This window comes from Eucyclogobius newberryi, unplaced genomic scaffold (genome assembly GCF_026437365.1).
Source record: "Eucyclogobius newberryi isolate DKJ021-1_F unplaced genomic scaffold, fEucNew1.0.hap1 SCAF_6, whole genome shotgun sequence".
In the NCBI taxonomy this organism is placed as follows: domain Eukaryota; kingdom Metazoa; phylum Chordata; class Actinopteri; order Gobiiformes; family Gobiidae; genus Eucyclogobius; species Eucyclogobius newberryi.
The window spans coordinates 21,467,356-21,485,272 of NW_027316278.1; positions in this window are offsets into that span (position 1 = coordinate 21,467,356).

Here is a 17,917-nt window from a genome sequence, read left to right on the forward strand (position 1 = left end):
CTCCCACATGTCAATCATTTCCTGCGTGCAGCTGCACACCTGCAGGCTTATTCTGGCTCGTACTCAGGATAGCAGCACGTTTCCCTGGCTGCACATGTGTGGTTGATATGCCGGTGTGTGTTTAGCGAATTCCTTCAGTGTACAGTACAAAAATGATGACAGAGAAAGACTGCGTTCGAGATGGCTCAGAAGAGACGGAAATCTGCGGAGACGAGAGATGTGATGCGATCAGTCGTGCTAATAAACAAACGCATGTGTAGCAGCGGGGCTGTTGTGTGCTTCCGCACAAGGTTTGATGGTAGGCGGCCTCATGGAAAGAACAAGAGGTTGGGGGGGTGAGTGTGCGCATTTTTAAAAAAGGGACTAACAGTCGCTTGAGTTTCTCAAATCGGCAAAAAATCTCTGATAAGAGACAGGATTGAAGTTCTCAGGATTAAGTTTCACTTATAAACTGACTTAATGCTTACTGTGTGATCTAAACTTGTAACTAAACCATGTTCTAGTTTAGTTTATCAGTAAGAACTGAGTTTGAAATGTGTTCATGTCATACTTAATGTACTTTCTCATTACCTGCTAATGATGTTACAGTATTTTGTTATAGTTACATGTCATTTGCTGGTTTAAGTTACTGAGGATAAGTTTGACCAAGAGTTAAAGTCACTCCCACTCTAGGCCACTCCTCAAAGGTCAGATAAAACCCCAGACCGAGCCTCTGCTCTTGCTCTCTTCCCTTCGGCTCTTGATCTGCCACACACCGGGTCGTGGACCCCGGGTGGGCCCTCCCCCACCAGGGAGGCTTCATTGTCTCCAAAACTCTGCTTCAGCAAAGGCTGAAGCTACATCTCCATCAAAGAATGCACAAGTCAACAGACCTTGGACTCATCAAGCTCTACGAACACTAAACCTGCACAAGGTTCAACTCGACGGACAGCTCCAAGGACTCAAAGAACTCTGAAGACCCAAAGAGCTCTGAGGATGCAAAGACGTGAGAAGGCCTTGATCCAGCCTTCCTTGGACACGTGAGACCTCAGTGGCTGATATTTGCAGAGTGGCATTAAAGTCAGGTTCCCTTGAATTAGTCTACTAGAATTAATCCAAACTTAATTGTTAATACCGCATTTCCTTTAACTAAGTTGAGCCCAGGGACAGCCTGTGTAACCAAATGTGTAATTAATTGCTTTTATATGTCTTTGTTTATTAAACCACACAAAAATCATTCTGGTTTATAGACCCTTTGTATTGATCTTCATAGAATTATAATTGCCGGTCAATGAATCGTGTACTCCCTTTTAGAGAATGAGACTGAGTAGGTATTAATGTTTTGCTGAACAAGCTTCAGATGGTGCCCCTTTTAAAAATGAATATGAACATTAATTACCTAAAATCCTACACGTGTTGTCCACAATGTAATGGCTAGTCCCAGAGAATATACATTACATCTTGTTACAAATAAGTGAGCAGGAAACGAGTATGCATACGCTACACTTCCTCGCTCAAACCTCTCCTCAAGTCTGTAAAGCGCGCGACACGCTTTGGCATTTCTCAGCCTTCGGCACTTGCACCGGGCAGCACCGGGCAGCACACACCGCAGCGCTGAGCAGCCTGGGGGAGGGGCGGCCGCTGCAAAGGATTGTAGGATTTGTAGTTCTAGCGATAATAAATGCTATTTATCGATCGGAAATGATTAAATATAAATTAGGAATGTTTGGCGGGCCAGATTAATAGGTCTGGGGGGGTCAGATTTGGCCAGACAAGCCAGATCTAATTTTAAAAGTCAGACACTTAATTTAATACAATCTATACATATACATAGATATATTATTTTTGATCGCCAAGCAAAAAAGAGATTGTATAGCGCTAGCGCTTCATTAGCATCATTAGCAACTGCTAATCGAAGCAACTTGGGTTAGACTTTGCAAGAAAAATAACGCCTATACTATCATCTGGTTGGCTGTATTTATATTCAGCTTTTGAGCCAGTCTAGAGAACCCAACCCCATTTATAAATGTTGTTGACCTCCACAGATCCATTTCAAACACTTATGCTCTTTTATCTGCCTCATCATCTTGACTTTCTGAAGCCACAAAACCATCAAATGCACTGTAGATATCTGTCTAATTATTCTCCCATACAGCATTAAGTCACGTAGATGCCATGTAGATGTCTCTTCTATATTTCTTCATACGCTAAAGCTTAAGGTAGGGCTGGGTTATATAGTATCGTATATTAAAATATCAGTGTAATTGTGATCATATAAATTTTGAAAGCATAATATAATCTGCATGTGCACTGCAGCTGGTTTTCAGCTCAGAGGAGAGGGAGGTCAGATGTAGAGCACAGCTAAAATCTACAGCCAAAGAAGCAAACTCTGAAAAGGTGGGTCGATTTGAATTGTACTCTGGTATTCAGAATCAAAACAAACACTTGTGCGGCGCTCAATAATAGGATAAATGACTCGCAAAAAGCGTGGCAGTTGCAGAGTAGGTCCAAGTGTGATTTAATTATAACTAACTATGACAATGTAAAAATGTGTGATTACACTTAAAACTGAAAAAGGGGCATATTCTTTCAGTATTAGGCTGTACAGGTAATTGTGATAATGTCATACTAAGAAGTAGGAGAACCTCCTACTTCTTTTTTATGAGCCTGAAAAATAAATAACAAACACAATTTATTAATTAACTTGATAATGTGCAATGGCTGAAGCCATTGCGAGTGTCTGCCTTCTTGCGTAAAAGTACTACATGTGTGTAGTAAAGACTTTATTCTTGTTAGGATAAGAAACCAGGGAAGAACAATAGACTCAAGCATTCCATGGAATGAACATTCCATTCCATGGCTCGAGCCTAACAAGAATAAAGTCCTTACTACACACATGCAGTACTTTTACGCAAGAATGCAGATACTCACAATGGCTTCAGCTGAAAATACTTTATTCTTTAGAATAAAGGCAGATACGCGGTTCACTTTCAGCCCCATGTTACGGGCTCCCCCCCAGTGTTGCATAATGGTACAGTCCAGTAACAGCTCTGTTTTGTAGGAACTGTGTTTAAAGCTATGAAGTCGATTGGCACTGAGTCAAATGCATCTGTCTGGAGTCTTCATTACACAAACATGCCACCACCAGGACGCAAATGGCGCTTGGTTAAAAGTGAATACAAAAGCCCACAATAGATGTCGATCTTTATAATGTGGGTCTTTTAGACATTACAAACAATCATTTCCCCGGTGCAGTGCCCCATGTCAAGTCCCGGACCTGTAAAATGACGTACTCCGGTGTTGGGTGCTCGCGTGTGTTGGAGCTCATGCCATGAGTATGGATGATGTATGGATGATGGCGTGTGCGTAAAACATATCACTTTTTGGCTGTGCCACACACGATCCGGGGGTCAGGAGGAGCTGAGTGGAAGTGCAGACTGCAGACAGATGTTTGTGTTCTGTGTGTTTTACTGAGTTTGTCAAAGGGATGACAAAAGGTTAGAATCGGAGTATAAAACTTAAGTGCACACAATGAGCACCTAAGAATAGTGATTGTGCGCAAAGTGCCCACGTAGAGAAACAACACTATAGAGGAGCAGAGAACGTGTGACTATAACACCGAGGCTGCTCCACCTGTCTCCGGGCAGCTGTGGCACGGAGCACGGCTGGTGTTTGAGCCCATGTTGCACTACAGCTGCATCATGGAGAAAGTTTGATCTAACGGTCTGTGAATGATGCGTAACAGGAAAGGTGCTGCTTAACGGCAGTGTCTTGTCTTGTAATAAACACACTTAAGACATTGTTTTAAAGGCCAGGAAACACTTTAACATCTATTGCAGACTTTTATGTAGTTCTAAACTGTCAACTCATCCAAGCCCGTTCTTTTGCGTCCTGACCGTGGTGCTGAAAGTGAACTGCTCACGTCACTTTGATTCGGCGACTAAACTACAACTTTTTTCTCGTTAATTTCTCGATAATTTCTAGTTATTAATGACTTTTTTTTTGTTATTTAATGAGTTTATTGTCGTTAACTTTTTTCTGACTTCGACTTTTTCTCATTAATTAAAGGCGCAATGGACGATTTTTCGGCGATTTGAGAACGCAGGCGGAAGTGCGCATGCGCACTCCCCCGTGCGGACTGATACAACACATACGTGCGTTTGTTTATTAGCGCAACAGATCGGATCGCATCGCATCGCTCGTCTCCCGTAGATTTCCACTTCTGCGTCAGCTCGAACTGTCTTTCTCCGTCTTCATTTTGCCCCGTACAATGAGGGAACTATATTATGATAGATCCATGCGCTTAGGCACGCGGAAACCTGGGGACGAACCGCACCCCGCTGCAGGTGAGCCATAGGTGCGTTTAATGATTGATACGTGGCAGGACAAATTATTTATCCACGCCACGAGGAAATATGATAAAAAAAATTGCTGAAAAAAATTGTCCATTCCACCTTTAACATTTTTTTTCTTATTAATTAATGACATTATTTTCGTAGTGCAGCGCTTTTTTTGTTTTGGTTGGCCCTTATATTCCGTCGTGCAAACGTATTCAGGCCCCCTGAGTCAATACTCTGTGGAACCACCTTTCTCTGTAATTACAGCTGCAAACTTTTGGGCTATGTCGCTACCAGCTTCGCACACCTACAGACTGAGACTTTTTGCTCATTCTTCTTTGAAAAACAGTTCAAGCTCAATCAACTTTGATGGAGAGCATTTGTGAACAGCAGGTTTAAGATGTAGCCACAGATTCTCAATTGGATTTAAGTCTGGACTTTGACTGAGCCATTCTAACATAAATATGTTTTGTTTTAAACCATTGTAGCTCTGGCTTTATGTTTAGGGTCGTTGTCCTGCTCACCAGTCTCCAGTCTTTGCAGACACCAACAGGTTTTCTTCAAAGATTGCCCTGTATTTGGCTCCATTTATCTTCCCATCAACTCGGATTAGCTTCCCTGTCGTTGCTGAAGAAAAGCAGCCCCACAGCATGAGGCTGCACCACCATGTTTGACTGCGGGGATGGTGTGTTCAGAGTCATAATGCCTCCAGAGTTGCCATGGGCCTCTTGGCTGTATCTCCCCGGAACTATTACACATCAGTGATCAATATTTCAACTAAGTCCAGCTGCACTAAGACTCAAACCTCTTTGCCTTGCTCTTTTAAATATATCCACTATGTTAATTTGGTAAGTTTATAAAGCAATACAAAATGAAAAAGTGAAAAATGATACTTTCCCTGCTGCATAGGAAGCTGTGCGCTCGCTCAGTGCATGTCTGTTTTTACAACCACCTGCTTGTGCGTGTACCGTGTCTGTACTCCACACATTTGAAGAAAATAAAAAGAGAAATGGGTTTGCTGCATAGAATCTTGTTGATTTGGCATCTGTGTGTAATGTACTTAAACTGGAATGCGGTGAGTCGCCTCCCACTCAGTACACATTCATGGATTATTACATTCTAATACCAGTAGAGCAGATTGCTTGGACAGATACAATAGATTTGACATTCAGTACTTTTTTGGTCTTTTTCGTTTTATTAAAGTACACTGTCATCATTGTGACACTGAGAGAATAGAAAGTGCCTCTGGGCTTTGTGCCAAAGATGACTGGGAAGGGCACCTGATTGGTGGGGGCTCAAGGCAAAATCAGCCTGCTGCCTAAAAGGTGTTGACTTATTACTTAGCCCCTGCATAAATGCTTTACAGATGTGTGTCTTTTTAGGATCATGAAAAATGTTGTAAAGACATATTCCGGCATGACTGAACTAGAGAGGGTACAGTATACTGGATATCTGTGATATTAGAGGATTTCCCCAGATATGGGCATCGGTCCGATATAAAAAAAAATTGTAAATATCTGGCTCTGATATATTTTTTCACAATAATGTATTCCAAATACAATTTGTTATTTTTTTTTACAAAAGTGAAGAGTTATTTTCGTAACATACATTTGTGGTATTTGTTTATTATATGTTAATATAGAATCAGGTAAAAACCCATTGAGATTGAAACCTTCAATCCGTGAAAAGGAGGTTTCAATGTAATAAAAGTTTAAGAAATAAATACAGATATTGGTATCGGCTCAAAAAAGTACCATCCCTAACCCTCGTACTATCTTCAGGTCTGGATGACCCACAGGTATTTGTAATAGAACGCCTCCCTCCACAACATGGAAAGGTGTTGCTGTTTTTTGTGTGTATTTGTTTTTTTCTGTTTTATGATTAAAAAAAAAAAAAAATTACAAGAGAAAGTGTTTTTAACCCATGCACTCTCTGAGGGTAGCAAAGGGGTTGGACTAGAAATACCGTTTCAAATACAGTATAACGGAAATATTGTGTCACGGATCTGGTCAGACAAAATCATTTATCTGTTGTCTGCATTTTCCCCTCTCTATTTTGTGACCCAAAATAAGGCTCATGTTGGGTTTTCAATCTCCTACCAGTGCTCTGCCACTAATTGTCTTGTTTCCCATCTGGGCTGTCCAGCACCATTCTGACTTGTCTCTTACGTAATAAATGAGAAGCGGTATGTGCAGTTAAAGTGCAAAACATTTTTCTGTTACATGTGACAGTATCGACTTTTAAAGGCGCAATGGACGATTTTTCGGCGATTTGAGAACGCAGGCGGAAGTGCGCATGCGCACTCCCCCGTGCGGACTGATACAACACACACGTGCGTTTGTTTATAAGCGCAATGGATCGCATCGCATCTCTCGTCTCCCGTAGATTTCCGTCTCTTCTGAGCCAGCTCGAACTGTCTTTCTCCGTCTTCATTTTGCCCCGTACACTGAGGGAACTATATTATGATAGATCCATGCGCTTAGGCACGCGGAAACGTGGGCACGAACCGCACGCGGCTGCAGGTGAGCGGTAGGTGCGTTTTATGATTGATACGTGGCAGGACAAATGATTTATCCACGCCACGAGGAAATATGATAAAAAAATTTGCTGAAAAAAATCGTCCATTCCACCTTTAAGCATAACATAATATTTCAATCAAATTCATTTTTGTAACACCCAAAATCACAACAGCAGTTGCCTCGATGGGCGACAGTAAAATAGAAAAGCAGATGAATCCATGTTTACAGGTATTTAGCAAATGGATAACTGCACCCCCTGTCCCCAGACCTCCTTCACGGCGAGTAAAAACTACAAAAAACCCTGTGGGAAAAAGTAAAAACCTCAGGGAGAACCGCAGTGAAGGCAAGATCCTTCTCCTAAGGATAGTCAGGCTGTGGATGTTCATTCGCAGATAAGACAGTTCATCCATGAGTAGCCGTTCATCTAGTGAGCATTTGTCAGTCGAGGAGCATCCGTGGCCATAGGTCAAGGTCATGGGATGGGGCATTGAAGGTGTAGTCTCCATTGGAGCAGGGAGAGGGGCGGAAGAAGGAGAAAAAATATGTGAATCGCAATGAACAAACTACATGTGAACTAAAATACTAAATATAGGAAAATAGGAAGAAGCAGAGGATAGTGCTTATGTAGCATACAAAATGCTGCAGTGTTTTAATTAGTATTAGACTAGTACCAGAAGTTCCAATGGTTCGGGAGCAGAAAATCACCTGTGTTATATTTAAGCTGCCATACCTCCCCCAGCATAGTTGCTCTTAGGGCAGCATAGCTGGGAAACCATAGGTTTTTATTTCTGTTCTTACCATTAGCTACTTCTTTCCCTCTGCCGTTGGACTCATGAACACTTCTTAAACACTGTCACTTTAAACATAATTTAATCACTCACTGCACTGTTCACTTTCTGCACTACATATGTTTACAACTGTAAATTTGTATACATATTATTTTTATTTTTATTTTTTTTAAATCTTATTGTTATTCTTATCCCATAGTAGATTTCAATTGTTCCTCATTTGACAATATTCATTGTTTTATGTTGCACCGAATCACAAAGACAAGTTCCTATGTTTGGGAATTTTGTTCATTGACAATGGCAATAAATCCTTTCTGATTTTTATTGTGATTCTGGAACTGTTCAGTTTCACTGAAGAAAAGCGCAAAAACTCATTCCTCTCAGATTTCTGACAATCTATAAATAATGTCAATAAGGCCTGGGGGTGTTACAAGTTGCTTCCCTGTGGTACATAAGATGCACATCATGATTTCATAAGCTGTGAGTCTGTGTTGCTGTCACAAGCTCCTCTTCTGCTCACTCAAAGTGTGAGTACATTAAACAAATGTTACGCTGATTTAGCATTACCCTCTTGATTGAGGTGGTCTCTTCACACCACATATGAATAATATCCTTCACATTGTGGTGTAAGAATTTTATTGTATATGCTACGGTTGAACATTTTACCCAGGCTTTAAGCTTCCACTATTCTTTATCCCTCTTAATTTTTGCTCAATGTAAAATTATTGTAACCTTTTTCTTCTCATGTTTAGTTGAAGCAGAAAGACTATATCAGATATTTGAAAAACGTATTGGGTTATTGGGTTTTATTGAGAGCAATATATTGGTGCCAACTTATGGTGAACGATATGGAAATTTTAGATAGATACCATTAAAGGAAAAGCTAGGGTTAATAACTAGGGCCAACATTTTCTATAAGCTTATTATTTTGAACAAACACGTTATGATGTAAACTACGGTAATTCTTTTTATAAAGCTCCATTCTGTGAATTTCCAGTTTAATTTAGTTAATTACTGTTACCAATTTACCAGACAATCCGGTCTGGACAGTCCGTGTGTCATCATCGCATTGTTCTGCCTTTTAAGCAGCTCCTCTTCAGGCCATATGTCTGATCAGAGCTCTGCTTTCCATTTTAAAACCACTTGAATTAAAAAGAGTTGATGGGCCGTATTTTGCACCCGGAGGTAGTGTTAACGTGGGTGCAGTGGAGCTCATTTCATCACATCTTTCAGTCGGCGCAATTAATGACACTGCAGGGGGTGGAACTCTAAACAAGAGGCGTGATTATGCCTAAATATGAGGTGGAGTAAAGCAACTTGAGGGTGTGGTTTGGTGCATTCTGTGAATGGCTAGAATGGTAACTAATACACTTCAAAACTAGTGCACTGGAGTCGTGTTACTACCTGCATATGGACAGGATAATCATAATGAAAAAACCTCCATGGGCACAAATAACTAAAATGATAAGCTATAGAATAATGAATACATTTCATATTTTATGCGGTTATGTTTTCTCCCACTCATGTACAATGCAGCGCCATTATGCACACAGCTCTTAAAGCTTTTTGCTGGACACCTCCACCTCCCGCGTTGGACAGCTGTCACTGCGCGGTCTGGACCAAACTGGACCGTACAGACTCATGCTCAGCTCAGAGAGGATCTATTTGCGAAACCGGAAAAATCCCCACATCACAATCATCCAAAATCCTTGTCCCTGTCTGAATAAAACTGGTCCAACTGTGCGTAACGGTGCGGCACGCGACTCATGCAGTTCTAGTTCTCACGGGGGGCTCAGAGGCCGGGCACCGGGACTAAAGGCCACTTCATAAGCAAGACCAGTGGTGGCTCACCCATAGGGGGCGCCGCCCCACCTGACGTGACTGCCTGTTTTTATTTTATTTTATTTTTTATAATAATCTCTCATTTTGAAAAAAATAACCTGTGTTAATTAGATGCTATTGATGATTTTGCTTTATGGGTTTAGAACTCTCCAGAATTATATTTACATTCACTTTCAAGTTCCACGTTTAAAACGTGAACGTTTATCATTGTTGGTGTAGGAGCCAATAGGCTATCTTGCCGGGGCTCCTGTTCCATCAGCCCCATTGTGCTGTATTTAAGCCAATGGCTCCCCTGCTGATAGGCAAAAAAGAATACACATCCGCCAATCATCGTCGAGGAATTTTATGGGTTTGGGGCGCTGAAGATTAGCTCCTCAAAGTACCAAGATGCACCACTGCAGCTGCTTGTGCAAAGTGTGTAAAATGGCGACGTCGGATGAATTTAAGATAAGATCCTTTATTGTCCACACATGGGGAAATTTCATTGTTGCAACGCAGGTAGATACAGAGGAAAAGAACAGATCACTTATAGGAAGTTTGAAAAACACTCTCAATAGAAGATCTCTTATAAAAAAAACTCCTATAGACAAAACCTCCCATTTCCCAACAAGGGATGGAGGGGGAAAATAATAAAGATAAAAATAAATAAATACATACATAAATACCATTGCACGTGATCACGACAGTAATTGCACATGAATTGCACAGTAATTGCACTTGAATCACGACAGTAATTGCACACGAATATGACGGAATTGCTGGATTGCTGGAGTGTTCAGGACTAACAGTGTTTATTATAAAGTCTGGCAGTAGGAAAGAAAGACCTGCGAAACCTTTCCTTCACACAGCGAGGGTGGGGTGAGACTCATGGTCCAGCATAGATGTGCTCACATCTGCATCCCTTTGGAAGAAGAACTTTTAAGGAAAAGCTCCTTGTAAAACAACTCGGACATCAACACCATGAGTGTGAACGACGTGAAAGATAGTGGGGTCCCACCAATACATTCTGCCATAAGACAACAACGTGCACTTGGATGCCAACTGCCATAAAAAACAACAACGACAACAGTTTGGATATTACGGCAACATAGAGGAACGCCTCGGTCCGTATGACGGGGAAGAAGAAGAGGAAGCGTGACCTGGTCGGTGACGATATGAACAGCGGGGAGGACCCCCCTGGAGCCACTGATCCTGTGCAGCGTAGGGCGTCTTCTTGCTCGTCTATGGAGGGCTCTCTCAGTGAGGAGCAGGGCGAGGGGGTTGCAGATGTCGGGGATGTGAGTTCAGAGTGTAAGGTGTTCATAAAGCTTGCGCAGGATAATGCGTCCTTTAAGGGGTGGGATCCGATGGCGTTGACAAGGAGCCTGACTGTAGCTGTGGGAGTGGTCAAGCATGCAAGTGTCCTTAGGGATGGCTCGCTGCTGGTCGTGTGCAAGGACGTGGCTCAGCAAAGGAAGGCGATTGAAGCTAAGTGTCTGGGGGGGAAGGACATTCTTGTGTCTGATGCTGTAAGAGGCACGGTTAGGGGAGTTATAGTAGGCGTCCCTACGACGACATCTGTGGATGACATAAAGGAGAATTTGACTGGAGCTAAGGTGGTGGATGCTAGGCGGTTGAAGATGACCCGGGATGGGGTAAGGTGTGACAGCCTGTCGATAATGATTAGATTTGAAGGTGGGATCCTGCCTCGTGTGGTGTGCGTTGGGTACATGCGCTATGGCGTACGCCCATATGTTCTGCCGCCCCTGCGTTGCTTCAAGTGCCAGCGCTTTGGGCATATTGCAGCGGTCTGTAGTGGGAAGCAGAAGTGTGGTAAATGTGCAGGAGACCACGAGTATGGGAAGTGTGACGACGGAGCAAAACTCAAGTGCTGTAACTGTGGGGGAGAGCATAGCTCTGCCTACGGGGGATGCGTGTTCAGCAAGAGGGCTGCTGAGGTGCAAAAAGTTAGGGCCTCTCAAGACATATCCTATGCGGATGCGGTCAAGAAGGTGTCTGGTAGTCAGGTGACGGTGGATGCAGTGGGGGCTGCCAGTGCTGCTGGTGTCCTAGGCGACAGGGGAGGGGGCAGCGTTGCCCGCGGCCAGGGGGAGGTCCTCACTGGGATGCCTGTGAGTGTGGCTTCCACGGGCAGAGGCCCTGTGGGTGCGGAGGATGTACTGGTTGTGAAGAGGAAAGATTTCTTCCTCTTTATAGTGGAAGTGATTAACTGTACTGGGCAAACCAAGAAGAGATCCGAAAAGACTAAGATCATCGCTAAGGCTGCAGGGAAGTACTTTGGAGCTGGGGGCCCCGAGTGGACGGAGATAGAGGATGCGCTGCGGGAGGGCGCCCTGCCCCATTCTGGCAGTGGGAGTGGGGGGGCTCCCGATGCGCCGTCAGGTTCCGGGGGCTCATAATGGCGGTGGTTGTCTTGCAATGGAATGCGCGTAGTCTTCGTGCTAATGGCCAGGAATTTAAGCATTTTGTCTCTACCTTGTTGAACAAGCCTCACATTATGTGCGTGCAGGAGACTTGGTTACGACCTAGGTGGGGTTTTGGGATACAAGGGTATGTGTGTGTTAGGAATGATAGGGAGCAGGGTAGAGGCGGAGGTGTGGCTGTGTTTGTCCGAGATGACCTAAATTACGTTGTTGTCAGTGTGAGTAAAGCGCCGGAGGCCCTGGCGGTGAGGGTCTGGCTGGGTGGTGAAGCTGTTACTGTGGTTAACCTTTATAATCCGTGTGGTGAGTTAACGTTAGAGTCCTTGCATAGTATCGGTAAGGATGTTCGGGGAAAGGCCGTGTGGTGTGGGGATTTTAATGCGCATAGCGCTTTGTGGGGCGGTAGTGGTGCCGATAGGTATGGGCAGGTGGTAGAGGGTTTTATCAATCAAAGGGAGTTGGTTTGTCTGAATGATGGGGGTGGGACCCGCTATGATATGGGGACCGGTGCGGAAAGTGCAATAGATCTTACACTTGTGTCCAAGGAGTTAGCTGGTGTTTGTAGTTGGGAGGTTCTTGGTAATCTTTCTTTTGGTAGCGATCACTATCTAGTCCGCACCGTGATTGGCTTTGGGAGCTGTGTGGTCAGGGGGACGAGGATCCAGAGGTGGCAGTTGGCAAGGGCGAACTGGGGGGCTTTCCTGAGGAAAGCTGATGATGGTTCTAGGGTTCTGCAGGAAGGAGGATTGACTCAGGTGGATGATCTCAATAGTGCAATTGTCTCGCTCATCACGCAGTCAGCGGTAGGCACGATTCCTAAGAGTGGTGGTAGTGGACATAGGAAGCGGGTGCCGTGGTGGACTGAAGCATGTGGTCATGCTGTTAGGGCGAGAAATGCGGCGTTTCGCCGGCTAAGGGTTGCCCACACTGAGGGTGCCCTCATTGACTACAAGAGGGCCCGCGCTGTTGTGCGGAAAACTGTGAGAACGGCCAAGAGTGCCTATTGGAGGCGGTATTGTTCCAAAATTGGGAGAGAAACGCGTCTCGGGGATGTTTGGGGGATGATTAAGCGGATGCATGGGGTTGAGCGCCGTCATGGGACCCCGGTCCTAATACTGAATGGTGTTGAAGCAGTCAGCGACGTTGACAGAGCTGAACTGTTGGCCAGCACCTTTGTGTCGGTGCACAGCTCTGACAATCTCTCACCTGCGGAAAGGCACTACAGGGAGAGTACTTTGGCCCAGAATTCTGAGCTGATTGGGCACCAGCCTTCGACTCAAGATGACCTTGACCTTCCGTTTAGTTTGTTTGAGCTAAGGAGAGCACTTTCTAAGGCGAAACAGACAGCCCCGGGTAGAGATGAGGTGTGCTATGACATGCTCTCTCATTTGACTGATGACACGCTTGGGCTAGTCCTGGGTCTTTTCAACCGTGTTTGGGATTCAGGTTGTGTTCCATCTGCGTGGAAACAGTCTACGGTGGTGCCGGTTCTGAAGCCGGGTAGGCCAGCGTCTGACCCTTCAAGTTATAGGCCGATTGCCTTGACGTCGCAGCTCGGGAAAACGATGGAGCGCATGGTTACCGAGCGGTTGGATTACTTCTTGGAGAGTCGGGGTTTGCTTCCTGCGCACCAGAGTGGTTTCCGTAGGGGCAGGAACACCATGGATTCCGTGTTGTGTTTGGAATCTGATATCCAGCTGGCCAGGGCTCAGAAAGAAAAGGTTATTGCGGTGCTCTTTGATGTGGAGAAGGCGTACGATATGGTTTGGAAGGATGGGCTCCTCATTAAGCTGCGGAAGTGTGGTGTGAAGGGTAAACTGTTTAACTGGGTCCGGAGCTTTCTGTCTGGCCGGCGTATCCAAACCAGAGTGGGCGCTGCTTACTCTGGGGTCTATGAGGTAGAGAATGGGATCCCGCAGGGGAGTGTGTGTAGCCCTATCTTGTTCAATGTCATGATTAAGGACATCTTTGACGACGTGGATGGGTCTGTTGGGAGGAGCCTTTATGCTGATGATGGTGCTCTATGGGTGAGAGGGAGGAATCTCCGGTTTTACGAGGCGAAACTGCAAAGGGCAATACAGCAGGTGGAGCAGTGGACCCTGAAGTGGGGATTTAAACTGTCCGTACGGAAGTCTCAAGTGATCTGTTTCTTCAATGGGCATAGGGACGTCTCCCTTCGACTGCATGGGCAGGTGCTTGAACAGGTCAGGGAGGTGAGGTTCTTGGGGGTCACCTTTGACGAGAGGCTTAGTTGGCGTCAGCACATTGATGAGGTCAGTGGTAAATGCAAAAGGGTGAATAACTTGCTTCGTTGTCTATCCGGCCAGGACTGGGGGGCCAGCAGAAGGTCGCTCCTGGGTATTTATCGGGCCGTCATGAGGGCGGCTATTGATTATGGCTGTATAGCCTACATGTCTGCGGCTGAGACTAACTTAAAGAAGCTTGATGTGGAGCAAGCCCAGGCCTTGCGCATCTGCTGTAGGGCTTTTAGGACCTCCCCTGTCTCGGCGCTGCAGGTTGAGTTGGGGGAATTGCCGTTACGGCTCCGGAGGCTAGAACTTCTGTTAGCTTACTGGGTGAATGTGCAAGGTCATACGAGCTCTCACCCGGTGAGGGACTTTCTCAGGGTTGATGGGGGGCAGAGTGAGGCTGGCGGTATGGTTTTCAGCCAGGTAGGAAATGCGAAGGCGCGGCTTGCGGGGGTTGGTGATCTGCGTGTGAGCCCGTCGGTGGCTTTGTCTGCTATAGCTCCGTGGAAGTTTGTCCCGGCTCCTGTTGATGTTAGCTTGCATGGCAAGCTTAGAGGAGTCGCTGGGAGGGCACCGCAGTTTGCCGTTCAAGCGATCATCGATAAGCACTCAGGTGATGTGTTTATTTATACCGACGGGTCTAGGGATCCTGAGAGTGGGCGTACTGGCGCCGCTTATTTTGTGCCTGACCTGGGGCTAGCGGTCAAGAAGAGGTTGACAGATCGCCTTTCTGTTTTCACGTCGGAACTTATAGCGATACGGTTGGCGTTGGAATGGGCGGAATCTGCTTTGCAGTGTTGCGGCATTGTGGTGGCCTCTGACAGCCTTTCTGCATTGCAAAGCATTAAATCTGGGAAATCGGATTGCAGACAGGATGTGTTGAATGGCATCTTCTGTCTGATGCTCTCCCTGTCCAGGAAGGATGTGAGGGTTTCCTTCATTTGGGTCCCTGCGCATGTGGGGGTGGATGGTAACGAAATGGCTGATGCACTGGCTAAACGTTCCCTTCGGCGGCCATCAATTGATGTAGCGGTTGAGTTGGGCAAGTCTGAAATCAAGCCCGTTATCAAGAGTCATGTGGTCGGCCTTTGGCAGGAATTTTGGAGCCACTGTGTTACTGGACGGCATCTCTATCACATACAGGGTAGTGTGGGTCCTTGCGGGTCTATGGGCAGGAACGCGTGGAAGGAAAGGGCCTTCGCCCGCATGAGGATTGGCCATACTGGACTCAATTGGTCACTGAGTAGGATAGGCAAACATCCGACCGGTCTGTGTGGTCACTGTCGGGTGCCAGAGACTGTCGAGCATGTGCTGATTTGCTGTGAGGCTTATGATAGGGAAAGGGCCGGGTTGGCCTTGTGGTTTCGGAATAATGGGCGGGAGTTCAATCTGCGGAACGTTCTGGCGATCCAGTCACAGGGTTTGTGTCAGGCTGTGGTTGCTTACTTATGTAGCACAGGGCTGGGTAAACGTTTATAGAGGTGGGGGGTGTTGGAGACTGAGCCGAGGATGAGGAGCAAGAGGATGTTCTAACGCGCTTGGACTTCGTGGGCCTAGAAACGCCAAAGTGATGGAAGAAGGACTTCTAACCGAACGTCAAAGAGGGCGAGGAAGGTGAAGAAGAGTCTCCCTGGAATAAAGCCGGTTGGTCTCTGACACAACAACTATTCTAGTCACAAAAACACATCATGACCTCATGGGCTTTGTACGCCAAAGCAATGGGAGGAGTACTTTTACGGACTACGACAGAGTCTGAGGACTACGAAACGTCTGAGGATTAAAGTCTGGCGGTAATGCAACACTCGGAGGCCAACCGCCATAAAACAACAACAACAACAACAACAACATTACGTCATAAGACGCTGGTACAACTAGCAGCCCGGTGTAAATGCCCCTCTATGAAATTTCCCCATGTGGGACTATAAAGGATTATCTTATCTTATGACTTACAGTCTGGTCAATTCAAGTACCAGCTCAATTCTGCACGGTCTGTAAAGTACAGAAACATACCCATTGAGCTTAAAGTGGGACGGATATGCGAGACTCCCGGTAATATCATTTGTATTAACTCTGAAATTAATTTCTCTTAATCCTGAGAGAAATTGAACCCTCCCACTCTGGGGGGTAATCTCCCGCTTTACTACGCGTAGGAAATTCACCAGCCGCCACTGAGCAAGACGTTTGTTCATTTACATAGAGCTGCGAGAACAAAAACAAAGTTGATTTTCGGTTCTGGCGTTCAAACTTCAACAGAAGCACTGCAGCCGAACTCCTCTAGACCCTGTTCCTGTGATCCCCAACAACTGTATCTACGTCGTTGCTATGGAGATTATTATCACAGACAGCTCAATTCAATTCAATTTATTTTTGTAACGCCCAAAATCAGCAGTTGCCTCGAGGGGCTACAGTGAAAAACAGATTTTCAGATATAATTTAGCCCAGTGTTTCTAAAAAAATTTGCTGGTGACCCACTTTTTCTAATTGGTCAAATGTGCAGGAAGCAGATTTACCAGCTCACACACAGAGAGATTGTGGAGAGAAGAGACAGTGGGGACACGTTCTCTGTATTTTAAGCTACAAAAGGTTTTACTATAATCAGTCATATATTCATAGAGAAACGAGCCAAACGGGGAAATTAGTTTAGACACGCAAAATGCAATGATACAGGTGGAGCGAAGACATGCAAGAGGGGGTAAAATGTGAGTGCACATGCATGAAACCATGACTAAAAAAAGACATTCAGCATTAACAGTTTTGAGAATAAAAATGTAAGTTTGACAACCAATGGTCTAGCCAATCAGAGCCTAGTTGACTAACAGCTCTGCTGAACAAACCTCTGCTCTGCTGATATGTCAAGAACCCAGCTGCAAAAACTGACCAACAAAGGCTGTGAGTAGAAAATTACACGTGACATCATTTTGTTCTTGCAGTCCAAGGTGCACGAGCAAACTTCTCACTTCTTATGAAATATGAATTGGTCTTAATGCAGGTCATCGCAGCAGGAGGTGTGCGCTTCAGGGTCACCCGCTCCCGTAGCTCTGCTGCTGCCTGCTCTCGTTCATGGATCACAAGTTGAGTTTATAAGCAGAGATGTATATGCGTTCTCCGTTTGGGTTTTGTTTGGGTTTAGACTTGGTTTAGTCTGGGTTTAGTCCGGTCAACCCGGGGATGAAGGCGAGCTCTCCACATTGTGCAAAAACAAAGGTGAATCGTTTTTTATTTATGTATTTATTTAATTATTATTTTTAAATTATTTAATTTTATCTATTTATTAAAATGTTTCTGAATAAACATATAATAGTGAAAATATCTGCCAAATGAATCGTTTTGCCATAATCCCCCTCCTTCTGCTAGGTAAACACAAAGTAAAGCGCAAATTTGTCCCGACCTTAGAGAAAAGCATGAGCTGCTGCGAATGGGGTCTTATTAATTTACAAAATACCGGCACAGAAAAAGAACTGTTCATGTGCTGGGGAAATATTATTGAGGTACCCAACCTGACTAAAAGGTATCTTTATTGCTAAAATGACCTGCTACTTGGCTTCACCGCTTGAAAATGTACAAACTGCATATGTGCTGACCTTGCTGTAGTTTGCGTGTTAGTTTTAGCTTACTTAAGGGGATTGTAACGTAAGGAATTGGTTATTTGACATTTTCCCATTGGTCCTGATGTTGCTCCTCTTTCGATCAGTAGTGAATCATCCAAAAGCTGCTTTGCACAGCTACACATGTTTCTGCCAATAGTCCAGAGGATTAACATTCAGTCAGGGAAATTGATGA